The 26,254-nt window shown below is 42.4% G+C and overlaps 2 protein-coding genes across 2 annotated transcripts in view; both read left to right on the forward strand.

Annotated features, from left to right (window-relative positions):
• AMER3 (APC membrane recruitment protein 3) overlaps positions 1-6,722 on the forward strand; it is a 39,591-nt gene extending 32,869 nt beyond the window's left edge. The window contains exon 3 of the mRNA XM_008930175.3: positions 3,479-6,722. The gene's annotated coding sequence lies outside the window, so the exon portion shown is untranslated. The remainder of the gene's footprint in view (positions 1-3,478) is intronic.
• An 8,183-nt stretch (positions 6,723-14,905) lies between these two features.
• LOC108641397 overlaps positions 14,906-26,254 on the forward strand; it is a 98,091-nt gene continuing 86,742 nt past the window's right edge. The window contains exon 1 of the mRNA XM_018083064.1: positions 14,906-14,932. The gene's annotated coding sequence lies outside the window, so the exon portion shown is untranslated. The remainder of the gene's footprint in view (positions 14,933-26,254) is intronic.

The raw sequence follows: 26,254 nt of genomic DNA on the forward strand, positions 1-26,254 counted from the left end.
GGAGCTGCTCAGGAACTGAGTAATTAAATAATGCCACTATAAATTCCAGGAAATCTGCAGATGAAATGACTGAGCTGCTGCCTAGGAAATTCTAAAATGTCAGATATTCTACAAAAGAACTGGACTTAGCAAGGATTACGGCCTCAGGAATGACAGGCTGCAGAGCCCCTTGCAGTGCCGGGCACACCGTCAGGACCCCAAAATGCCGCTCCCAGACCTCCCCCTCAGCCCGCTGCCACCCTCCCTGCTCCCGCCGCCGCTCCCGCTGCTCTGCCGCCCCGTGCCCCGGGCTCCAGCACGCGCTGCTGCAGGAGTGAGCCACTGCACAAGGAATACAGCACTCAGGTCCTTCCCCCGCCTGCCTGAGGCCAGGCCGGGCACACGGCAGCCCGTGCCTGGGGACACAGCTGCGAACAGGATGCGTGAGTACTGGAACGCCGCACTGCCTACATCCTGTCTGGATCCTTGGGAGGGCCGACGTGCTCGCAGGTGTTTTCAGATTTTCAGTGGTTACAGGCACAGTTTAGGGCTCACGGCAATTCAGATCATCAGGTAAGATCTGCACCATGCACATTTCTCACAATTGCTACCAGAGCCACTGTCCTTGTCCTCTGGGCTGTCAAACAGCAAGTTCCAGGGCCCAGAGCAGGAAACACACATTAAAAACTTCCCTGTCCTGTTGCCAACTCTGATGCTGACATGGAGTGTTTTGAATAAGCATATCGCCACCCTGACTCTTTTACTTACCTCACTGCAAACTGGATAGAACATTTATTTCTCCAGGGTGACAGGGCTTGGGTGTGATTTTTTTCACTGCAGATGGGGCCTTAAAGAACTGCAAACTATGTTACTTCAAAAAACTGACAGAAACACCTCTCTGAGGACGGCACAGACTGGGAGCTTGCAGTGTACATTCAACAGAAAGAAGCACAGCAATCCAAACAATTGCATAAGACCTTTACACTGAGCAGCTTTTCATATAATTTTTTTCCAGACACATTCTAAACCTCTTTGTTTTTTTTTCCAGGAACTGCCAACATTCAGGTTACATGGGGATTTTCAGGTGCCAAAACTCTCATTTTTGCCAAGCATCCTGAATGACTTGGTCATAGCAAAGAAACTGAGCTTCTTAGCAAAAAATCTTAGGCATGACACAACTTGGGAGTCAATTTGATAAACTCCTCACTGCAGGCGACCTGGCCTCCTCAACCCTGGCTACAAAGCCCAACTACAAAATACATCTATTATGTAAAAATTCTGCAGCTTGGACCCCGCCGCCTGAGGCTGCTCCAGCAGAGCCACAGAGGGGACGTACCCAGGGCCCAGAGCTGGAGCTCGGCCGCGAGGTGTCAGCGCTCCCCCGGCAGTGCTGGGCTTGGGCTCCGCGGGGAAAATCCATGGAGCGTCAGAAAGGGACACGATCCACAGCTCCTGACAGCACTGCACAGTGCAGGAGGTCCAAACCGGTCCATCGGTCCCTTCTAACCCCTGGAAAAACCTCCATATCAAGGAAAATAAACTGTAGCAAGTTCATGAATACCACAAATTCCTGTGCTGACCTGCCAAATACTGCTGCAGTATTTGTGTTTGGGATTCTCAGAGGATTAGGCCTCCTCCCTGACTGGGAAGCATGCCTGGGTCGGTGGAGCAGGCAGGAATGCAGATATTCCCAGCAGCTGGATCATGAGCACAAACTAGGGAGCCATTTCTACTACTGCCTAGGGACACTGACAGGCTGGTTGTGTATAGGAGACCCAGAGCATCAGTGTCTGAGTAACAAAAACCACTCGAGTATTGCAGGAGTGCAGAGGTGTCTTCTACTTACATTTCCAGTTACATGAAATGGAAATAGAAATAGTAAGAGGGCATTAACAATTTTTTACTTAAGTAAGCCATCCATAAGCACATTTGAAGATTTTTCTGGTTTTATCTTTTACTTCTTAAAAGTCACTTTCAAGTGACTTTTATCACTTGAATTTCCAAGCCTTGTTGCACATCCTTTCTTCAGAGCTTCCACTGAGAACAGGGTAAGAGTGGGATCCTGCTGATACACAAGTGGCTTTGGTGACCAAGTCCCCTCCCGGGGGTACCCTGTCCCATCCATCAGGTGTGCCGCCCTCCTCTGCCCGCCCAGTCACAGCCCTGTTGCCTGCTCCTCACAATGGGCAGAGGTTACCAGCTGGCACGAGGGAATTGAGAGTGCAGCAAAAGCCACACTCTGAATTGCATCTACAAGAACCTGTAAGTCTCAATACACCAGAGAGGTCCATCTCAGCTGATCTGATAACACTTTTTAGGAGTACCTAAGGCAGGTCCTCAGCAAGAACTGTCTGGGGGGAAAGTAGGCATATTCTTTCTTCTACTACTTCCCTCAACATCTAATCCTGGACTTCTTTACATTAGTGCCTTCCAACCCATGACGTGAGTCACTTAGATGAGGTCTAGGAAAGGACTTTGCACAGAAGAGGACACATAAATGACATCAGAGGGAAACAGATTGATCTGTCCAAATCTATTTGCTATGTTTTAGTGACATCGCTCTCTGAGCCAGCAGCAGAGACAGAGATGCCACAGGAAGGGAACAGGACAGCAACAAAGAAAGGGAATTGTAGGAGGTCTGGGCTGGCTAGGGGGGACAATGGGAAAGCTGCAGTTGCTGGGGGAATATTAAAGCCAAACAGAACTGATTGCAGATCTCCACCTTCAATTCCTGAAGGTGAGGTTCCTCTGCAAAAAGTCTGGGAAACCATTGTGCTGCATCACTGGAAAGAATGGTGAAAAAAATACAACTACATTTTTAGGAGTGGTGAGGGCTCTGAGGATTGCTTGACTTATCTCATGGAAATTCAGAAGCTTAATGACAAAACTCCTGCTAAAAAGACACTTGCAGGTAGATGGAATATGGGACAAAGTTGACAAGGTACCCTAGACTTGTTTGTCCTCACCAGCACAGAAGGTGCATTTTCTCTTCCACGAAGAGCCACTGTATGCAGCTTAGAAGGCTGCAGTGCAACTCCATTGGGGCTTGTGAGCTGAACTTTGAAAACAGGACAAAATGAGAGTGAGAGCATCTGGCTGAGGAGAGGGGCACTCCTTTAATTTCTTGTGCCACAACACAAGGCCATGACAGCAAATGTTCACAGCGTTTGCACTCACTGCTCTCTGAGAGTATTCTCAGTATGTGCTACAGCAGTAGGTATTTAATGAGCATTAAGGTAATAGATTTACTGGAGCTCCAAGAAGAGATGGATTTTGATGCTAAGCACTGCAGTGTTTTTTGACTGAAACACTGTTTACTTTGAATCAACAAAACAGGAAATTCTTATGTCATTGCTAATCTGACCCTGGTTGCATTCTGGTGGTAGCCAGTTTTTATTTCTAGTTTTAGTTATTTTCCCTCATTCACTCAGCAACGTATTTTAAATAAAAACCTGAAATAAATAGATGAACACATAAGATGCTTTTGTTTATATTGCAGGTACAACACTGAAGAATTCATTTGTAGATATGGACGTCCCCCCAACATACAATACAGCATGACACAGTTCCAGGATGCTCTATCGAGATCAGAATCAACAAGGATTTCTCTCTAGAGATCTCACCAGAGGTGTTGCAGCAGAAAATCATGCTAGTCTGTCTAACTGACAAACAGTTAGGAGTTCCTGACAACCATGCACACCCCTGAAGCCATGCTTGCAGATGGCTGGTAACTAATACTCTTTTTTTAAAAAGACAACCAACTTCAGTAGGATTTTGTAAAAAGCCATGGCATGGCAAGGTTTAAGAGCAAAAGACAGCATATTTCTGACACATTGTGCCACACAACTGAAAATACCACTATATTTTTAAAACACAGGTATGTGCAGAATGAGCTTTCACTTGGGAAGCTGTTATGAAGAGGTAAAATTGTTTTTCATGGTACTAATTTTTCTTTAATTTTAGAGAAAAGCTCTCTATATTTTATGACAACTGTTTAACCATCTTGAAGCAACAAGGTTCTAGACTGCAGATTATATTGATATGGCAAGAGTTACTGCCTGGGGATAGGTATTTTTTAAACAAACAAAAATATCAGGAAGCAGATACAGTATGCCCTGTATTGTCCAAAGACATGTATTTATCATAGCAGAAACTGTGAATAATGAGTTATACTTGCAAATCACCATCAAAAAGATAACTTCTTTGATTCTGTTTTAAATGAAAGCACGTTGTTTATATCCATGATAATGGCTGCACTCAATCTTACACAAAGTTGTCTTCTTCTAATTTAAATACCAGTCTCAAAGGACTAGACAAGATACGTTGTTAACTCAGTTTTCAGATTTTTATGGCATCCTTGGAGTCAGTTTAACAGAACAGTCGTTGTTTTCATACCCCAGTTTGAATCTGGTCTTGGCTGTCTCTTACTCTGAGAATAAGCTGAAAAAAACCAACAACTGTGCTTTGTAAACGGAACCCGATGATCCGATGGTCCCATGTGGCCATGGTATGTTTAAAGAGATCTTAATAACCTCATCCAGTATCCTGCCTCAGACAGGATTTACAGGCAGTATCTTTGCCCTGAGGTTTGCTATCATGGGGAAAAGTGGAAGAAGAACCTATGAGGCTGGGACTGCAGCAAGGGAAAAACAGATTAGATTAGATGCCTGAATTTTGATGTCTCAAGATCATTTCTACCTTCAATCATTTATAATGTAAAGAATATATAACTACAGTATTTAAGAGATGCCTGCATTTGGAAGAATTTGGATTTAAAAATGCACGATGCTCCAAGACTGGTGTTTTTAAATGAAATCACAACCCCTAGATAGAGAACTTTCTCAGTATTACTCTACACTTAACAAGAGGAGAGCTTCTCTCTCCAACACCCCAAGACTGCCAATACAAATCAACTTTCAGAATGCAGTCAATTTACCACAAGTATCTCCTGAAAATATAGATAATAGGTATTTAAGACCCGCTTCCATGGTACAAAACTACATCTCTGAAGACTGCTCAGAATTTGCCATTTAACCTTTAAAAGCCTGCAGTGCCAAGCAGTTCCTCATGTAGTCATTCTTTCCAGAAACACTAAATGACGTATTAGACTTGGGCTAATAAAATGATAATAAACATTGGGTTTAAAATTCCAGCCCAGAGCCTTGAGGGAGCAGAGGCAGAATTTCCCATCCTTGTAGCATCCCGCACATCTCTTCCCTTGAGTTCAGGTTGAGTAAACAACATCACAGAGGAAAAGAACGGCAACAGAAAGAGAAAAGCGACTTTGCTGCCACATGGCAAAGGAGACAGTATTTCAGAGGAGTCTATTATTTCTCCTGCCTTACAGGCACAGAGCAACAAATGATTTGTCCAACATTATTTATCTCCCAAACTGGTGTCTTCTTTCTCCTGCTGCTGCTCTTCTCCCTGTAAGTCCTGCTCATCTGTCAGAGCTACCCAGTCCCTGCTGCTGCCTGCACTAAAAGTGTTCAGAACTCCTCTCTTGTAGTCTCTGCCCTTCACACTGGGAGGAGCCAACAGCTTCCCACTGGAACAGGACTTCTGCTGCTCTCCTCACTGCCTCTAAAGCTGGGCTCTCTGGATGTACAGTGGCTCCCTGACGATACAATCCAGAGGGAATGAGCACAGACACGGAAGACGGGCTTTTACTCCTCTTGTGCAGGCCCAGCATTCACACAGAGCCTGTCAGGCCCCTCGGGATGGCATCCCTTCCCTCAGGCATGGGAACCACACCATGCAGCTCAGTGCCCTCAGCCCCACTGTCCATGGCACCGACAGAGCTGTTAAACAGCACCAGTCCCAAATCCAACTCCTGAGGAACATCATTTGTCAAAAAATATTTTTTTTCCTCATCTCATGGTTCACTAAAATGAACAAAAATGTTCTGGAAAAATTATTTTTAAAAAAACTATATTCTCCTGAAGACATCCATTCTTGATATTCCTTTTAATGCAGAGTTCACTGGAGTTTCAGAGGTATTTTTGGAACTCCCAGTACAAAGACCAGTACCTGAGTATCCTTAACAAACTCCCACTTACTGCTATGAATAGAGAAAGCATTCACCATTTTATAAAAATTGAGTGAAAATAATCTCATACTAGTAAAAGTGTCTGAAAAAAGTATAGAGAGAAATATCAGACCCACATGAACTGTCAAGTAAATATTCCTTCCAAAAGCAAAGCATTAAAATGGCACTCTGGTATTCCAGTCAAATGTTAGTGATGTGAACTTACAAGTCCTAGAATAATATTTTGCTTCACTCACAATATTTCATTGTCCTAAGTAAGCTGGTGTGTTTGGTGGCAGGATGTTTTACATGTTTATACTTTACAGCAAATGCACAGGACACACAATATAGTTGCAGGTAAAACGAGGGATATTTAAGAGAGAACAATGTTACATATTCTGACTTCTACTTAATGAAAAGGATAAAACTCCTGGATGAACAATGTACATGCATGGTACACATAAATATATATATATCTACATATGCATAATGAGTGTGTACACACACCTAAAAAGAGGCTTTGTGCAAACTTGTTAAGTTCAAGAATAGGAAAGAAATCTGAAGCAAGTACCTCTAAAATCTGAGTAGCAGATTAATAAAATTTCAGTACACACATGGTTTATTATGTAACTAAGATGCATGCATTTATATGCTATTTAACATATTTTGTTAACTATTTTTCATATATGTCATATCTGATGTACATATGCTTTATGTATTATATTTTAGTTACCATATTCTACATTACATATTAAAGTCACTTGGATTCAATGTTATGTTTGGTCTCTAATCAACATCACTTTATTATTTTGCATGGTGTTAGTGAATTTACTATTTTCCAGCACTGCAAATTCATTGTTCAGCAAAAAAACCTCCTACTGTTTATGAATGATTTATTTTCTTTAAATCCCCAGCCTATATCAAAGGCTTATAGATGCAAGATTCGCTGCTTCTCTAATTCTTCTCCTTGTGTAGGAGAACCTGGCTTATAAATCAATGAGCACTGGGAGAATCAGAATATTGAGAAGTTAGTAGATTATCAAGTGTATGTAATTTAGAAAGTGGATTAGTTTCTAAACATAGGCACTTACTGCTTTGAGAAGTGCCACATTTAGGAAGGGAAGTTCTGGCCTCTATGAGGAATTTGTCCTGATCTAACTACCTTTTTCCACATGCCTTATAAATTAGCTGATTGACTCCTTGAAGAAAGCACTAACTTTCAGGTGCATCTGAAAGTGTCCCACTTTCAGAAGTCTTGACTGGCTGAAGAAATAAAGAAATTGAGTTGGATCTGGTATAACAGAGCACAGACTGGAGTTTGAAGTAACTAAGTAGGTATGCACAGCAAATTTGCCTTGTCTTTCTAACTGTGGGAAGACATATAAGTAACATGATATTTACAAATACTTTAAAACTTCAGCAAGATAAAGATGCATCATTTTTGAAGTTGAAAAAACACACTTCTCAATTTTTTTCTGTAGCCATTCTAAATAAAACTACATAGCTCTCCATTTTATAAATACTATCATAAAATACTAATATCAATAGAAAACTGTTACACTACTATAAAATTGTTCGTCTGTATTTTACCATAGTTGCAGATTAATTTACATCCAGACATACAGTGCAAGTGCCACCTGAATTACTGCAGCATTATAATATATTTTCTAACCTGGGAACTCCAAACTAACTCTCTGTGGTGCCAATCACCATTTCCACTTGAAAGTCAAGGAGTACTCAGGATGCTAAGCAGGTTCCTGAATAGTAACTTTAGTCTTATATTGAGTTTTTAAACGGATTCAGTCATAAGCATCTGTCATTCAATTACAAGGACTTTTCAAAGCAACAATTTGCCTAATGTTAGCATAATTGTATCCATGCATTAATGCTCTTAAGTAGAAAATTGCAGAAGGGGAAGGAAGAAGAACAATTTTACCATGATGGAACATGAACACACTGAAAGCTGGCACAATCTGAAATGCAATAGTAATCACTCCAAAGCAAGGAAGTACTAACTCACACATTCCTATCAGGGGACTTTAGAAGGTGCTGAGAACCCTCATCATCTTGAACAATGAGGAAGGTAATGACAGGCATGGAAACAAAAATGAAAGGGACATGATTCAGCTGGTAATACATTAAGAAGGAGCACCTTAATCACCAAATATTCTGAGCTGGAAGGGACCCACAAGGCTTATTGAGTCCAACTCCTAAGTGAATGGTCCATATGGGGATCAGACCCACAACTTCAGAATTATTAGCACCGTGCTCCAACCAACTTTCTTAATACAAATGGAACAAGGAAAGGCATGTTGCTGTGATTACAGAAATAAGCAAAACACCAGGAAACACGCAGGGGGTGATGGCCCAGGGATGTGCCAGATAACAACCCACGGTGCCCTGAGGTACCTTCTGGCTGGCTACAGTGCTGAGGCAGCGGGGCACGGGCAGGGCAGGCCGAGGGGCTGCTCAGGGACTGCTGGGGTCTCACCCGGCGGCTGCAGACCCCTGCTCTGATCTCCAGCGTGTGGGTTCCTGGGGGTCCTCGCCTGACTCCAGCCCACGGAGCACTCACCCGATACACAACAGCTTCAAGCCCCATCACACAGTTCCCACAAATGGCCTCAACTATTTCCAATTATTTCGCGCCTCAGATTCCAGCTTTCGTCACAGCACCCATTCGCCGGTCAGCAGGAAACGCACACCTTGAACCCGCGTGGTTTGATCACAGCGACTGAAGGCTCACCCCTGGCCGCTCACCACCCTTGCCGCCGGATGCCCCTCCATGGCAGCCGCCCACACCCTCGGGGCTCCCAGCACCTCTCGAGCCAAACTCACCGGGCCGTCCCAGGCCTGGGGATTTCCCTGCGTGGCACCTGTGCCCCGCTCGCCCTCAGGCCCTCCGGCTTGCTCCCCCCGCCTCACGCCGCGCCGCTCCCAAGGCCCGGGGCAGCGAGCGGGCTGTGGGAGGCAGGCAGCGCTGTGCCCGGCCGGTGCGGCTGCGGAGGGCCCAGCCTCGATGGCGGCGGCGGCCGCAGCTGCAGCCGCGAAGAACCTCCAACCTTCCCTCCGCGCCGTGGGGAGGCAGCTCCTGCCCAGCGCAGAGACAGTGTCGCAGGGACAGGACTCGGCTCTTCGATCAGCTCCGGGGTAGGAAGGCTCTGCAGAGGGATCCGGACAGGCTGGATCAATGGGCCGAGGCCAGTTTTGCGGGGTTCAACCAGGCCAAGTGCCGGGTTCTGTACTTCGGCCACAACAACCCCCTGCAGTTCTACAGGCTGGGGGATGAGTGGCTGGAAAGTGGCCCAGTGGGAAAGGACCTGGGAGTGCTGGTTGGCAATGTCTGAACATGTGCCAGCGTGTGCCCAGTTCTGGGCCCATCAGTTCAGGAAGGATATTGAGGTGCTGGAGTGGGTTCAGAGAAAGGAACAGAGCTGGGTCTGGAGCATGGGTCCTATGAGGAGTAGCTGAGGGAGCTGGGGGTGTTTAGCATGGAGAAGAGGCTCAGGGGTGACCTTTTCACTCTCTACAACTGCCTGAAAAGAGGTTGTGGTGAGGTGGGGGTTGATCTCTTCTCCCGGGCAACCAGCGACAGAACAAGAGGACATAGTCTTAAGCTGCACCAGGGGAGGTCTAGGTTGGACATTAAGGAAGAAATTCTTCATGGAAAGGGTGATTAGACATTGGAATAGACTGTGCAGGGAGGTGATAGAGGCACCGGCCCTGGAGGTGTTTCAGGAAAGGCTGGACGTGGCACTCAGTGCCATGGTGTAGTGACATGGTGGTGTTCGGTCATAGGCTGGACTCGATGATCTTGGAGGTCTTTTCCAACCTAATTGATTCTGTGATTCCCTGGGCATCATCAGAGAGCGAATTCACCCCTGGGCCCCTCTGGAAGGCAGAGCAGGGACACCTTGTGAAGACAGAGCGGGATTGTTCTGGAATGCCCTGTGAGGGGCACAGTGCTGCACTGGGACAAGGCTCTCACGGTGCTGGCAGCAGCTGTGAGGGCACGTGTTTTTCAGAGATACCTGGGGATCTGCCAGCAAATTTCAAGGTCTTGCTCCAGTTGGGGCATGAGGGCTGTGTGATGTAGCTCGGGGTGCAGCAGGCTTGGAGACCCTGAGGTAAAATGGCGTGAGGCTCTCAGGCAGAGCCTCAGCAGTGAGGCTGTGAAAACCTGCTCCCTTTCACCCTCTCTCCTGGTGTGTGTAGCAAAGATTTAAGGCTGTCTTAAATAGTGAACAAAACATGTATTTACTGCCACTCCTCCTCATCAAATCCCAGGGCACTTGTAATGAGCTCGGAGCAAGGATGAACGCTCGAGCAGGTGGTCAGAGGTCTCCCAAAGAAGATTAATGCTCACCCAGGGTGTTTACATCCTGCTAGGAACTAGAATAGTCTCTTTCATGCCAAACCACAAAGCTGCTGACTGAAACCTGAGCTGAACTTCCTTGACGATCGGAGAAGCCTGGTTGTGTTTCAGCACAGCCAGTTTTCGTTTTCACACCTCTCCAAACTTGCTGGGACAAGAACCAAATGTACAAGAATACAGTGAACTCCTATTCTTGGGACGTTGCTGACCCAATCCCAAGCAGCATGTGTCAGAGTATACTAAAAACAGATTGCTTTCTCTCAAAAGACTTCCCGATTTGACTTTTTTTGAGGCTTATGTGGTGTGTGTTGTTCACATAAACTCTACATTTTTGGCCATCTGCATTTAGCTAACCCATAATTAACTCATAGAGGCTGTCATTTAAGAAAGCCTCATATCTTTAATGTGATCCAGTTTTCTCCCTTAATTTAAGGCAAATGCTGCCTCAGCACACGCAGAGGCTGCCCATTTCCCAGAACACAGTGTGCAGAGATCTGCCCATCATAGCTTTTCACCCACTGATGTTGGTGACACATCTGTCTACCAGATTAATTCCAAAGCTCCTCAGTGGGTTTGGCGCCGTGGGTTTTTGGGCTGTAGCTTTCCTACTATTGGCAGGCACAGTAGTTAACCAGCAGTAGATTGGGTGCTTTTACATGTCACACCTTCAGTTCCAGTGCAGACAGATGTCTGCTGCTTATATCCCAGTGGAGGTTCTAATGGATGGCCATCCAGCAATGACTAACTCATGCAAGAAATAGCTCTAAATACTGCTGTGCATTTGTGAGTAAGTGTAAAGTGCTACAAAGCTCAGAGCAGTATGCTGTGAAATAGTCCAGCCAGCTGGAAACAGTCCACCAAATACCACAAGGAGGCCGGTTGCTTACAGTGCATCTCTTCACTGTGCAGATTAGGGAGGCTTTTCTGCCTTCTCAGATGCTGAATAAATCTAAGCACTACTGCAGGATATTGCCAGCAGGTTCAAAATAATCAGAAGTATCACATGTCCTCAACTATTTTGGGGGATTACTCAGACAGTTGAAGAATTCTGCTCGGGGCTCCCCTGTAGCTCCTTTTAGGATTTCTGGTAGCCAAAATGCTATTTGTAGGGCTAAAGGCACTGGAGTTTTGAGTAAAAAACCACAACAAATCAAAACTCTTTTAGCAAAAGGCAGTGAGAAAGGCAGGGAAGACAGCAGTTTTCCAGGAGGTTAACTCCATCCTGTTTCTTTAAGCCATGTAAAGTTTTGATAATGAAAGGGGACTAGGGCAAGGCTGGAGGATGACAGGTCCTGGAATCTCAAGAGAGTCATGAGATAGTCCTCCCTAGCTACAGAAATGCTGGAATGAATATGGAGGACCAGTGCTGCTCATGATAAAACCCGTATCTCTAAACAACTTTATCTGTCTTAATGCCTCCCTATCCATAATCAAGCAATTAATGAGGAGTCAGAGCTCTCATTTTAAACAGTCCTGAAGGAAATCTTGGGAGTAAACACAGAATGCTCTGAAATACAGTTTCAAGAGACTCTTTTGTGGTGGTGGGAGGGGAAGTGTTACCCTCTCAGTTCTTGACTTGTGGTCACTGGGAACTTGGAGCTGGTCGCTCACTGTGAGCAGGAAAGGGCAATGCCCTGGCAGCTAACAAAGAAGTGAGTCCTCATCAGGAAGAGACAGGTTCACATTCTGTTTCAAGTCCTGAGGTCTCTCATCCTGGAAGGATTTATTCCAGTCTGCCCCCTGTATCTAGACCATAACAATGAAAGCAAAAGATTCTTCCAGTTAAAAAAAAAAAAAGGAAACAAGTAGAAAAATGCCCATTATGCTAATGATAGAATAACTTGCAGTGAGAGGTAGCATGACTTAGAGTTATTTTTTGCAAATATTCTAGGCTCCATTTACATTAGTGCCGGATTAAAAGTGTCTGATGGCTACTGTTGTTACAAGAGCTAAGTCTGACAAAAAGAGTACCTAGTCATGACAGGACTGAAATGGGCTACACCTTGTTTGAAGAGTTTATTTATATAGATTCTAAGCAGTTTATAGGAGTTTAAAATACTGTTTATTGCCATTTCAGTGTGCCATTTGACTGAGCATTAGTGGAGCCTGCGATCATCAATTACTCACCTAAAATCTGTTTATATCAGCTACATAGACATGGTGAGTAGTGTAAATATATATCGAGTATGTATATATAAGCTCAAATCACACTCTATATGCAACTAGATATTTACTATAAACCATTCTGAACTGGAACTTTACTATGATACACAACCACAAGATATCCTTTTTAACTGTACAAACCTGCTGGGGGAACATGAGGGTTGAGCAGTCATCTGGGTAAAGTCAAGGTTAACTGCATTCCCAGGGCTCCAAGATTTAATTAAGTAACATTGCTGGAGCCTTTGAAAGTGGAAATTGTAATGTCAATGCTGTGTTCTCTTCCCCACTTCAAAAACATATCATTCTAGAAGCTGGCAAGCAAAGCATAAGGTTTAAACAACTTCACTCAGTGTGTGTCGTGAGTTTACCTCATCACCTAATTTAAGAAGTCATCTCAGTACTGTTACCAATTTGTCCTTCATAACTGGAACAGCTTCTCAACTGCATTATGTCATGTTCCCTCGTGTCTGCAAAATCTGTTAACTTACATTTCAATTCATTAGCTTTTAGCAGCTTGCCCTTCAAAAATCCCATTCTTCTGAAATTTCTTGGCTTCCCTTCTACAGCTTCTAGTTGTTAAGATGGAGTTGTGACAATTTCGATGGCAACTCTCTTAAATACCTCAGACTGCAGCTACTGAATGCTACAGTAATACTGAGGATATTAACAGGTCAGTGCCAAGAGTGCCCAAGGATGGCAACAAAAACACTGACTTGAACAACTGAAAGTTACTTTCTGAAGTTCATTTTCAGAAAACTTTCTTACAATATGCTAAGAAACACATTGGGACCATGAGGTGGAGGTGAGGGTAATAGGAATAAAAACTGTGGGGTGCTTTGGGTTTTTTGTTGGGTTGGGTTGTTTTTTTGTGGGAAAGGGAAGGTTGGTTGTTTTAAAATCTTGGGATGGGGAAGCAGAGTCCTATCTAGAGCTCTTGTAAGTAGCTTTTTTCCAAGCTGGGCAGAACGGAATAGGGAACTGGGTATGGATTGCCAGGAGCTTACACACATGCTCCTCTGGAGTGTAACATCATGCTTCTGCTATGAATCATTTTGAATTTAAAATAGCAAAACAGAAAAGCTGAACCCTTTATTTTATGAAAACAAGCAAACCCGGTATCTGGGCCCTGTATGCAGACTGCTTTTTGCTTCACCTTCTAAAATCATTCTGATTTTGGTTTATGTTGGAGGTTCCCAAAAAGGTGTTGTAGGTAAAAGAGCTGTGTAAGAACTCCAGATCAAGGACCTTTAAGACTTGGTTCAAGTCTATATGATTTATTTTCTTACAATTGCTGAGCCCTGCTATGATGGTGTCTGCTCAGAACAGAAATGCTGGGAATATTGACTATATGAAGGGTGTAAGTGGATCTTATTTTAACTATTGTTTCACTTGCACTTAACTGGGGCCAGAAAATAGGTTAGGCAGACTTGTCTCTGTTGGTTCATATGTCATTATTCACATCATAAATGGTAGGGATTAGGGAAGAAATACTAGGGTTGAAAATATCTCATGTAGCAACTTCTTAGTGGTCAGAATCAAAGAACTGGGAGGCCATGGAAAGATGAAAATAATATAACTTTGCCAGTGTGTGGCAATGTCATGTCCTTCTGGGAACAGAGTAAGAGACAGTAATTTAGTAATAGATGCAGTTTTCATCTGCCTCCACCCTTGTAATTTTCTCAGCTGACAGTGTTCTACAAGTTTATAAGCTGGCTCAGTCATCTGCTTCTTGACATTTCTTTGGTTTGACTTCTCCTTCCCTGTCATTTTCTATGTCAAGTGTTCTTTAACTGTGTTTAAAATTGGCAGCAACAGTGAGCAGGCTTTTGGCATGGCCACAGTTGCTTTCAAAGATAGTAGTCTCCTCACCTCAAGGGACCAGAGAGCAGGGGAGAGTTGTGAAACTTTCCTCCCCATGAACTCGTTTGCTTTCATGCTCAGGGTCAGGAGTTCTGGCTTGTCCCTGTGCAGAGCAGGCTGCTGCACAAGGGCTGTGGTCCCTGCCTGCTGACATTTGAAGTTCCAGGAGTGGTCCCCTGATCAGCTACAAGTGAGAAAACATAGAGGCTGCTGCTGATTGCTCAAGAGGTGTGTTATGTCAGAGCAAGCATCGTGTGGGAATTGCAGGCACATGTTGACTGCAGGGGATATGACAGGAGGAGTGAGCACTGGGATGCAATCCAGCTCCTTTACAGTTGCTAGAGCCAACTTGCCTTCAACATCTGTACTCAGGATTGCCTGCAGGAATAGAAATTGTGTTCCACTTTATTCCAGCGAGCCATCACAGGAAGGTTTGGCTCTCTAATTCATTGTATTTTCTCTTTCTCAAATTTGTATGAACATGAAAAGAAAGGGAAATAGTGACAGCTGTACCCATCGGGAACCAGGTGAGCCAGACACCTTGTAAAATGTATCAGACTAAAGAAATGTGTATGTTTTCTGCATTTCATTTGCTGTTTCTTATGGACAGACTGTATATGGGTGTGAAGGAATTTTGTTTTTACCTTTTGTATCCTGAAACACCCTTTCTAGCAATAAAATGTATAACTTACAGGTAGCCCTATGAAAATCATTCAAGGTGGTATTTAATATGGTTAATGATCACAAAATTGGATGGCAAGCATTTACTCGCTGCCGTGTCTGGTGCTTGAAGGTAGTTCAAGAGGATGGAATCTTTGGATATGAGATATGTTAAAAGATACTGAAGCTCTTGATTAGTTCTTCATCAAACCACAGCGTTCTCTTCCTTTACTCAAATATCCTCTCTGTGGTGGGGAAGATAATTTGAAGAGAGCATAAATTTCTGGATGAAGTCACCAATAATCTTATTGATTAAAATTATGCCTTTTAGTTGTCAATGCTGTTGAATTCTCATAATTGATACAATTAAACCTAAGAGGTCCTTAAAAAGGTTCTTAAAATTGTTCTTAATGTACAAGTTTGAACTGTCACAAGGCACAGATGAGCTGCTTAATGTTTAGCTAAAAATTACTTAGTTAATCTCTTGCATATTTTCTTCATATTTTGGCCTATGAAGGACTGTTCATTATTTGAGAATGTCTTGGCTCCATCTGCAAGACCTCATTTATTCTTTTGAAATTTGTAGCCTTCCCAAGCTTGGCATCTGTGATATCACAGACAATGCATTACTGTGGCTGGAAGTCTCTGGAATTAAAAAACCCTCCTCCGTAAGAACATATTTTTTTTTTTTACGGATTTGGGGTTTGTTCTGAGGAAACACAGTTGACAAAAAAATAAAGTTTTCAAAGCTAACAGATTTTTCATCTTCTTTTCCCCCCTCCAAATGAACAAGGGAGTACTGATGCCGAGGACTTGCTCTTTAAATAAATGGAATCTTTCTCTCCTCTCTTGGCAACAACAGGAGTATTCTTGTGCTGTATGACAAGGCTTGCTGGTGCTATATTTGTCTTGTAGCTGTACACACATTTGCAAGAGGTTGTTCAATAATAGAAAGGCAAAGAGCCAATACAGTTTAAAGAAAGTTTATTCTACCACAGTCTTAACTTTTTGGGTTGGCTTAAAGACAAGGCTACATACTTCTGGAGGATCAGGGAATATCATTACTGTTGTGAAAGTAAAACTTTCCTGAGTTGTCTCTGGAAGGATTAGGGCTGTGGAGAAGGGGGGGCTGGGGGTGTGACACCACAGACGTTTTGAAAATGGAGTTCAACAGATGTTTGGGTACATCAGCAGAAGAGGAGAAAGGAAGACAAGAGGGTGGGGAAGATGATATTAATAATGCTGGCAGTAGTGCTGTCCATGAAGAGCTGGATTTGGGACAAATGTACCTTACCTGTTTCCCTGAAAGATATATAAAAGTGAAATTCCCTCTCACAGTGTACCTGACATGCTGGCTGTTGCTGAAACTTTGCAAGGTAAGAAATTTTAGTACAAATCTGTGGCATTTTTAACTTCCTATGTGTTTAAAATACGAAGTTTCTGCTGAAGCATTTGAGAATTTATTGTGTACCATACAGTTGCCTTCATGCTTTATTAGGAAAAGGAGCATTGTAAATATTGACTTTGTAGCCAGAAACAGGTGATTCAACAAGGGAAAACTTGAAGAGGCTACTAATGAAGTACTATACAAAGCAATACACTAGTAATAGCTAGCCAGTTTGTCTCTGTGTACTGTTACATAGTTACAAGGGATTTGAGATTATTTTATGTTAATTTAAAGGTGAAATTTCTTGTAATGCTCTTCACTGGTTTACATTCATCTCTTGTGCTGGATGAGTACCAGAATGTACTTTAATCCTGAAAATGTGAACATTGTAAAAGCAAAGAATTGGGGGGGTTGGAACATTTTTGTCAAATATAATGGGGAATCAGTTTTTGAGGTTGTGGTGGGACTTATTTTAAAATTGATCTGGGCACATCTAATAAAATTACTTTTGCCTAATGTGTTACTGGATGGGAAGCAACAAGGCATTGGCCCAGGTATAAACACCATAGTTCATTTCATTTCACCTCGCAAAAAGCTGTTTTAATGTTCAGATTGAAGTAAGGAAACCTCCAAAAGCAATAAGATTTAAACTTTTAGGTTTAAGCAGAAAATCACTGAGATATTTGAACTTTAAATGCTGGTTCATTTATGCATAACAATGGTATATTAGTAAATTTAGAATGTGTAATAGGTCTTGATTTGTCTCTCTATTGCTGCATTCAAGCCTTACTGTTGTAGGCACTTAGCTGATGGGCAGATCACCAGATAGATCAAACAAATGGCAAGGCAGCATTTGCTGGCTGCTTTTTCTTCTGAAGTGTGTGACAGAGGAAATCCATGATGATGATGGGGTGGAGACCACAGGAGTGGGGCCAGGTGGTGCCTCAGCAGCAAGGAGCCTTCCCCTCTGTGTGTGGCAGCTTTGGGGCAGTTACATCTGCTTTTTTGCCAGCATAACTATGCAAAACTATAACATAAAAACCAATACTAACAGTTTTATCTGTTAGATTGCTAGACAGCTTTTTCCATGTATATTCATAGTGTCTTGGCTCTTGTCTGTGTTTATCCTGTGGTGCCAGTTGCTTGCATTAGGTGGCAGATAGAGACCCTTCCATGCGACTTTTTCGTGTAGTCTCTCTCCTTGCTTACTGCAGGGATTTTTCGTGAGGTTGACTGAGAGGGGTAGGAATCCACACAGCCCTGAGGGTGGAGTAAATAGCCCTAGGGCAGATGTCTGAGCAGCCATTCAGAGCCATCCTGTGAGGCAGAGACTTCCTGGTGGTTTTGGGAGTGCTAATCCAGGGTGGGGAAGGTTGCACCTTGTCTGGATTCTAATTGATTTTATTGATTTTCTTGTGGTTTGACCTGTTTGTAGGTCTGAATCTGTAGGTTTTAAGAGCCATACCTGTATTACAGAATGAGCCAGAGCCAGTGGCTGTACATCAAGTAGCTAGCTGGTCCCTGTGTGTGCAACAACTACAATACCTGGGATCACTGCCTGTGCATAGATATTTTAGTAGATTAGTTGTGATATGTGCAGGAAACATTGAGTGGCTGGACAGAATGGTCTTGTGCAAAGGTTACCCTCTAGGATAAATGGTTGTTCCATTTCTTTGTGGATGTAGTTTCTTAAATGACAGGAAGAGTTTATAAAATACATAAGCTAGAAGAGGTTTTTCTGTCTGTGATTGTCCCCGCTCACATATAGCATTATATTTGCACAGTGCATATAAGTTTTTTCAGTTGAGAAGGGAAAATTCATACTGCAGTAGAGTGAAGAGAGGTAATGTAGCTTCTGCTAAAATCACAAATTTCTTTAGGCAGCTTTCTGAGAACTTTACAATGCCCCAGCTAAGCCAAGAGGATAACTAAACCTCTGATTTATTAATGCTTCTTTCTTGCTGAGCTTTCTTAAAGACTGTTCAGATTGGAGACCCCATTTTCTTATTTCCTGACACTCTTCCATGACTTAAATCTCTTCCAAGTCCTAATCCATTCAAAAAGTACTATTTTTTTTCTCTTTCCCCCATACAAGAACAAAAGCAGCACAGTGTTGCTTTTTCTCAGGTTCTGCAGCTTGGCAGAACCCAGGAATCCTGCCGTGGTGGGAGGGGAGGGAAGGCCAACAGCATTGAAATGGTGCTGTGTTACAGAGGCACCCTTTGTGACAGCATGTGTACATCCCCTATGCATCAAAATGGTTCCAGTTCTTGGCTACAAATAGGGCTCCAGGTGGTCATGACTTGGAAAATGTCAGGGGCTCCCTATAACTCCTTATCAATGCTACCACAAAAGGGGAAGTAGTCACGTGTCCTTTGTGTGAGTGGTGGAATGAACCCTGTGTCTCACCCTTCTGTAGACTAACACAATGAAGAGAGACTGTGTTTAGCAGATGAGAAACCAGACACTGACCTGTGCCTACTCTCAAGCAGTTTGACGTGAAGTTTAGGTACAAAATAATCAAATCCCACCCATGAGCAACAGGAATACACGCAATAAGCCTGTCAGAGTTCAAGAAGCCTCTTCTGTAAACTGCCATCTGGGAAACATGCCACTTGTGTCCCCAAGGTTGGCTTCTGTTTTTAGGGGTCACCACTCCTTGTGGGGAAGAAAGAAGAGGCTTTGAACCTTTCTAAAAGTACCATGAGCCACCAAGGTTGTTGTTTCAGCCGGTGCTCCTTTTCAAGCCCCATATACAACATGAGACAGTTGCGAAGAAAGGATGGTTGGACATGCATTTTTAGACATCTCTCAACAAGTTAAGCTTTGTGCTTCTGTACAAAGATGCAGGTGGCTAAATGTTACAGCTTGTGTATAGATGGAGCTTTTCTAATCTCCCATATATTATCCAAGTTAGTGTTCTCAAGCCATCTTTTGAAATGGTGAGTTTCTCCTCTTGGGCTAACTGGTTTTGCACCAAACAGCCCTTTCTTGCAATGAAACCCCTTGGATGTGTAAGTTTGACTTTCAAACCTTGTGAGGGCAGCTCTGCTGCCAGATCTCACACATGGACAGTGCTTCCCTGACATTTTGATTGCATATTTCACACTAGTGGACTTGGATTATTTTGTAACCAAACTGCATGAGAGTGCACACAGATTGGTGCCTGGTTGCTCACCTGCCAAACACAGTCTCTCCTCATTCTATTAGTGTTAGTTGTTCCCATCGTAAATCAGCTCTTTATTTTACAGTTTGTAAACCTGTATTGTGTCTAAAGATACTTGCTCACAAAGAAGCAAACAGCTTTATGAACTTGGGAAAATTTTTAGAAACAAATAATTAAATTAGTGCAATGATTTATATTGATTTAACAAGGTGATTACTTTCTAGCTTAAATAAATAGAGTTCTGAAACACTTTGAAACAAAGATACCCCCAAAGAGAGATGGACATTGTGTTCCACACTGATTGCAGGTCACACTAACTTTTCAAAACAGTCAATAGTTAATATGTTAAGTTTGTGAGGAAGAGAATAAATGATTAAAAAAAATCCTAAAAATGCAAGCAGGCTTTACTTCAGATTTAACATAAATTTAGCTGAATTGATGCTCTGTTACAGTAATTTACAGTAGTTCAGTAATATTCAATACCTCTGAATATCAAAACCACTTGGTTAATGCATGTAATTTCCCTGTTACTTACTGTACCTTAAGCATTTTCTGTCAGCTCACCTGGTATTTTTTTAACAGCCTAAAATCCACACAACAGGCAAAATAATGGTGAGATCTGTAATCTAATTTCTTGCCTGTGTACATACTTTTAGATACCAGGTCCTATGGAGCTCCCAACTTTTGTTGCTATTAATTTGTACATGCTACATAAACCTACCAGACTGGATCCCCAGGGAAAGATTAAATCACTGTCCTGTTATTTAGGGAATAGGAGCTTAACTCTCAGCTATTCATCTGATTTATTACTCTGTATTCATAATCTTACTGTCCTTGGCTCAGCTCATTGTCTGTAAAAGGGATAGCAAATTTGTTTGATTTTTTTTTTCCTGAATTTATTTTGATTTTTAGTTGTGATTATAAGCATTGTAGGGCTGGACTATCTTTCAGTATAAATATGGCAGTGGTAAGGGCAGCCTAATCAACAGTATGGGATGAATCCCTTTCAAGGGGAAAGAGGAGACTGATTTTCCTATACTGTGAATGAATTTACAGCCATTAGGCTGTGATCATAAGGAAGTGTAGAGGCACTACCTGCTTTCTTACGCCATCTGTTTGAGGAAAAAAAGGATGGAGAGGCAATTTTTAGCCCTTTCTTAGTTGGTGACTTCTAAAAGTTTTTCAGTGAAAGTGTGGCCACTTCTGCAAATGTCACATTTTCCATACCAACAGGCTGGAAACTCTAAGACACAAGTGGTTTCTTCAGGAGAGATCTCTCTTTGGATTCCAAATGACAACCCCTAAGAAAACCATCTAGTGAAGGGAGAAAGGGTTTTCAGATATATCTTGTCACTATTTTATAATGGTTAGCTGGGATTGATGCCTGCAAACATGCTATTACTCTGGTTTCAGCACTCTCCATGTACTCCACTGAGAACACTTAACTGTTTTAAGTTTCAAGCATGAGCAAGTTGGGTCTGGAAAACCCGATTTGAGGTTCCTATATCTTTTTGAGTTTGTTTTCAGCATGACTTACTGTGCTCAAGACAGATTTCGGCAGAGGAAGGAGCTGAACCGTGGTAGACAGAGTGTGAGACATGTTTAACCAGCGGACAGTCCTTCCTGCCCTGTCCTGGGAGGTGGTGCTTGGATCAAAAATAAATACTGCAAGGGAAACTGGCTGATTCCCTTCACAACTATTTTGCAGCTACCTTAAGTGTTTGTTGGAAATTACAAGGGATTTGGTGGTGGTTTGGTTGGTTGGTTGGTTTTGTTGTTGTTATTTGATATGCTTACACGGTCTTGCTGTGTCTAGAACTCCTCCCTAATAACTTGTGAACACTGTGGCCAATTTCAGCAAAATTTGAGGGAGGCAGAAGTTACAGAGTTTCCATCAGGGAGACAGAAGTAGGTACTCAGGGAGTGGGAACAGACACTTTGCTAATTCTCCTCCTGCGGGAAAGGCTCCTGCATAAATCCATCCCTTAATTAACATCAGAAACATTGTAAAATGTTTCCATTTCCACATTGGAGAACTGCAGAGCTGTAGGAAACAGGACTCTGTTGGTTCAGCTGCTTGTAGAAGTACATGTTTTCTCAGTAAACTGTTTTTTATTTCGCTGTCAGTGGAACTCCAGTGAAGCTTACTGTTTGTCTTTAGTCCTCAGAGTAAAAGCCAAGATTTTTAAGAAGTGCAACTTGAGACAACTAAAGAGAGATGTTTTTCAGGAAGCCCTACACTGACTTTTTAAGCTGTCAGCCAGAATTTCAAATCTCCTTTCACTCATTTGGTCAAAGCTGCCAATATTTTATTTAGGGTCAGGCTCTGAGGGTGAACAGTCTGATTAGATACACTAAACTCCTAAAACATCATAAGATGTTCTATGGGGCTTATTTAGTTCAGGGGAAATATTTCTGAATCTGTTTTCCTTTAATTTGTGCTCCAATTTTCTGGATTCCTTTGGGCCAGAAATATTGAAACAGCCTGTTTTATATTGGAATAGTTCTTGAAGTGATGGGTAGGAATAAGTGCTGTAGAGAGACAAAGCAATGAAAATGGAAAACAGCGGAGGGAAAACTGGAATGTATTGAACCTGTCAGAGAACTTGGTTCAGATTGGTTTTGCATCCTGGGCAGAGATTCAGTTCTTTATGGGCAGTGTAAACCAGTCAGCATGTGCTGGGGACTTTGACTTCCTCCTTTCACCGTCCCAAAAAGCCAAGAATTGAATTTTTTCCAGTATCTTTAGTATTCATCAAGCCATGTCCTGGATATAGCTCTGAGCTACAATCAGTGTGTTCAGAGTGCAGGCTGTGAGCTGCAGAACAATTCTGAAACATTCTTTAGAAAGCCTGGGGAATGATTGCTGGAAAAGCCAGCCACATCCCTTTTTTCCAACCTCGTTCTCTTAAAATTATCAACCTTCCTTTGTGTGGGGCAGTGTGTGTTCAGTAGCTACTTTTCAGTAGCTATCTTTCTCAGTAGCTATCTTTCTCAATTATTTAAATAATGCTCTCAATCCAAGCTGTATTGTTCTCTTTATGCTGTTAATTTGAGACCAGTTCCTGCCATGAACCTGCAGATTCCTGTGGCACTGGAGCTCATGAATCAGGGCAGAGCTTTCTTGCTGAATTGTGACCTGATGATCAGCTTAAATAAAACATAACTGACATCCTGCAGGACTAGCAGAGTACACAGCATGGATTAAGAATCTGTAAACAGATGACTGAGGACAAATTACTTCTTATGTACACTGGAGTGTTTGATGCTCTTCCTAGAAAGTTTCTCATTATTACAGAAATCTAATACAGTGCTGTATTTTGTTTCTCCTCCTGTTTGGTTTTTTTTTTTTTTTTTGGAAGAAAAGCAGAACTGGTGTTGGACAGAAATAAAACCTCTTACTTGATGCTTCAGGTGCAGTGCTCTGAGTGAGATTATTTACAAATTTGGATTAAAATTGGCAAATAAGGAAGAATTTGTGCTGCTACAAGCCTTGAATAAGATGTTGCCAGACAGCACGATGTATAAATACCCACCAGAATGCTTGGGCAGGGCAGTTTTAAAAGTTAGCTACATCACTCTGCCACTCAGGAGTAAGCAGTGAAATAAAATTCGAATTTCCAACTAACGACAAGCATATTCTTTCTACACACTTAACTCTGATTTATTTGGAAACTTGCATTTACACTGAAATCAGTGTGTCTACGTGTGAAAAAGCTGGTTTTTGTAGAGCCATCAACCTTCAATCATACTATCCCAATTCCTGTGAAAGGGATGTAGAATAATATGGATAATTAAAGACAACAAAAAAAAGCAATCAATTTTTATCCCTTTGCATTGAGTTTTATTAGATACATTGCATTTTTCCCTTAGTCAAAGGCAAGTTTTATTCTTTAACTCTCAGCTTTGCTTTTGGATTAAATCAGTGAATTTATTTGCAGATTACAGAAAATAATATAATTTTTATTATGGTCATTATAAGTAAATTGTCATTTAGATTCTAGGAAAAGAAAACAGCAGGATAAACCTTGAGAGCTCACCTTTTCTGTCTTTATGCAATAGATAAGTTGCTGTTTAGAGAACTTCCTGATAATAGAGGAATCAGGATGGAATTATTTACCATAGTTCAGATGCAAGCTCTGAGAACAGACCCAAGTTCACAGGCAAAGTTTCAAGCAATGTCTGTCCGGTTCTATCCCTCCAAATTCTCCAATCCACACTCTGCCAGTTGTTTCTGCCCCAGGGGCAGCCCCCTGAATGTGCAGCTGCCACCCCGAGCCATGGTTTTAGGATCCAGATGTGTTCCCATGAGCTGCAGTCAGCACTGCTGTTTCCTCCAGCCATTCCAGCTGATTTTCCACGTTGGTATAAGCAAGACCCCCTAAGGCAGACAAGATCACTGTAGCATCCATTTATATTGTACAGGTGAGAGGAGTCTATCGCTTGGACATCATCTGGAAAACTTGTCTAGCAAGTTGTGTTGCAAAGTTATTTACTAAAATCTTATATGCTGGTTAACAACACGCCGTGGTGGCATCATATAAGCCAGGAAATTAACAGCATGAAAGATACTTTTTATTTATAGCTTTTAGCTTTATTTATAACTCCTTCTGTATTTTCTTTAACTTTTCCTGGTAACTGTATTTGATATTATTCCCCAGAAAGTGATATCAATGCCTTATATTAACTTACATGGGAGAGAATGTCACAGTCTTTGTTATACTTTGTGTGTTCCTGCAGAGCTAAACTGAAAAGAGTAGGGGGAGGGGGAACCCTAGTATTTGGAAACATTTTGTGAATGTTTCTGTGCTGCCAAAACAGACAGATAGCTTTCGTGCTCAGACACAAAGTTATGGGGTGGGGCAGGCAGAAGGGATTAATTTTGTTTCCATATGAATAAGTAGGGGTTTTTTTGGTATTATTTGCTATAATCCCATTAGCAAAATGGACAACCCTAGCACAGTTTGGTAGCCTGTCTCTCCCTGCTGAAGCAGAGACCAGGCCCTTAAGGTGTGGTGAGAAGCGCGTGGGTGATAAACCAGAATGTGGGAGAAAAATTAATGTCAGTGCTCAAGAGACAATAACTTTCATAATGTTGCCAGTAAAGTTTTCAGATTGGAATTTTTTCCCTTAAAGTCCCAGCACGTGGCTGCATGAGGGTCTGATTTAAGAAAAGAAAAAAGAGTTTTCAGGTGCTATAACTGCAGAGGAAAACTGAAATACCAATTTGCAATGGGAAGTTCTCAGACAATGACTCTTTTATCCTTGGAATTGTCAGTCATCTTGCAAGTGTTTTAGACCTTGGATCAACTTGTAAAAGATGCTGATTATAATAGCTGCTACATTGACTTTTTTTTCTTTGCTTAGTCCAAATAAAAATTCTAAATGGCATGAGTATAGCAGCATTCATCCAAAAAGTACAGGCTTTCATTTCACTTCCCACATAAATAGCCAGCCAGGATGCCCAGCAGAGAGAGAGTGCAGGGGGACTGACATCAGCAAAATGTGTTGGGAGCAGGGGAAAACCTCCTAAAAAAAGAAAGAGGGGAGAACGAAAGAAACAAGAAAAAGAAAAAAAAAATTACATTTAAGCTGCTGGAAGCAGGCAAAGGCTCCCAGAGCAAATCTGCACACAAGACATCGTGGGAACTGCAGTGGTGATAAATAGTGGAATGTTTCCCACTGTCTAGCAGACCTGCATTTGCCACTCTCCTAAGAAGATAACTGACTGTTGAATTGTGAGGATGACAACACAGGGTGCCAGTAATGAAAAAAAAAAGTGATCTTAGTGTAATCTCACAGCATTTCCAATCTTACTGAAGCCAGGGCTCTGCAGACACCTTTGTTTTCATGGATATGTGCTCTTTTCCATCCTATTTGCTTCCAAGTATCTGTCAGCTCTAAGAGAACGGCACCTCTGGCTCCACTGTCTCATGTCGAGAAATCCGTGCAGAGTGATGTTTGCTTGTGTTGGGGACCACTGACACTGATCCCCAGGGGAGCAGCAGCCTGGCTGGAGCCTGTGTTTGTCCAAACCCTGATCTCTGGAAACTTACACTGTGGATTGATGTGCATCCCACAGCACTGTCTTACCTGGTGTGCTCAAACCAGGTGTGCACTTCCAGAGCAGTAGAGCTCGTCCTTTCCAGATTGACAAATGTGTACAATCCTCTGTGAAGACACTGAAGATGTGTGTTCACTCCTGTTCCTGCTTCAAGCATCCAATAGGGCCTTGGATAAATTGCTTTATCTCTGCATCAGTTCTTCATCTTAAGGGAATACTTGATTATTCCCACTAGAACGTACACAGCTCCCTGAGAGAAAGGATGTGCCTGTGTGCCTTGTATAGCAAGTCTCCAATTTGGGCAGCAGCCTGTAGCTGTCACTGCATTACAGACAAAGAGCAGCTGGAAGAGGAGAAGGCCACTCATTAGCAGGAGAGAAGAACTGAAATTTGAATGCCAGTGAGTTAAAAAGCATCCAAAATTAATGGAACATTTGAGTTTTCAGATTTGCTTTAGAGTTGTGTAATAAAAAATGTCAGGACATTGCTGAGGAGCTTTCGCAACTGTTTTTGACTTTTAGGTGCCTTTTTTTGGTGGTACTTATGCCTGGAGCAGTTCCAACCCCTAATTG

This window comes from Manacus vitellinus, unplaced genomic scaffold (genome assembly GCF_001715985.3).
Source record: "Manacus vitellinus isolate BGI_N305 unplaced genomic scaffold, ASM171598v3 scaffold_60_pilon, whole genome shotgun sequence".
Classification (NCBI taxonomy): domain Eukaryota; kingdom Metazoa; phylum Chordata; class Aves; order Passeriformes; family Pipridae; genus Manacus; species Manacus vitellinus.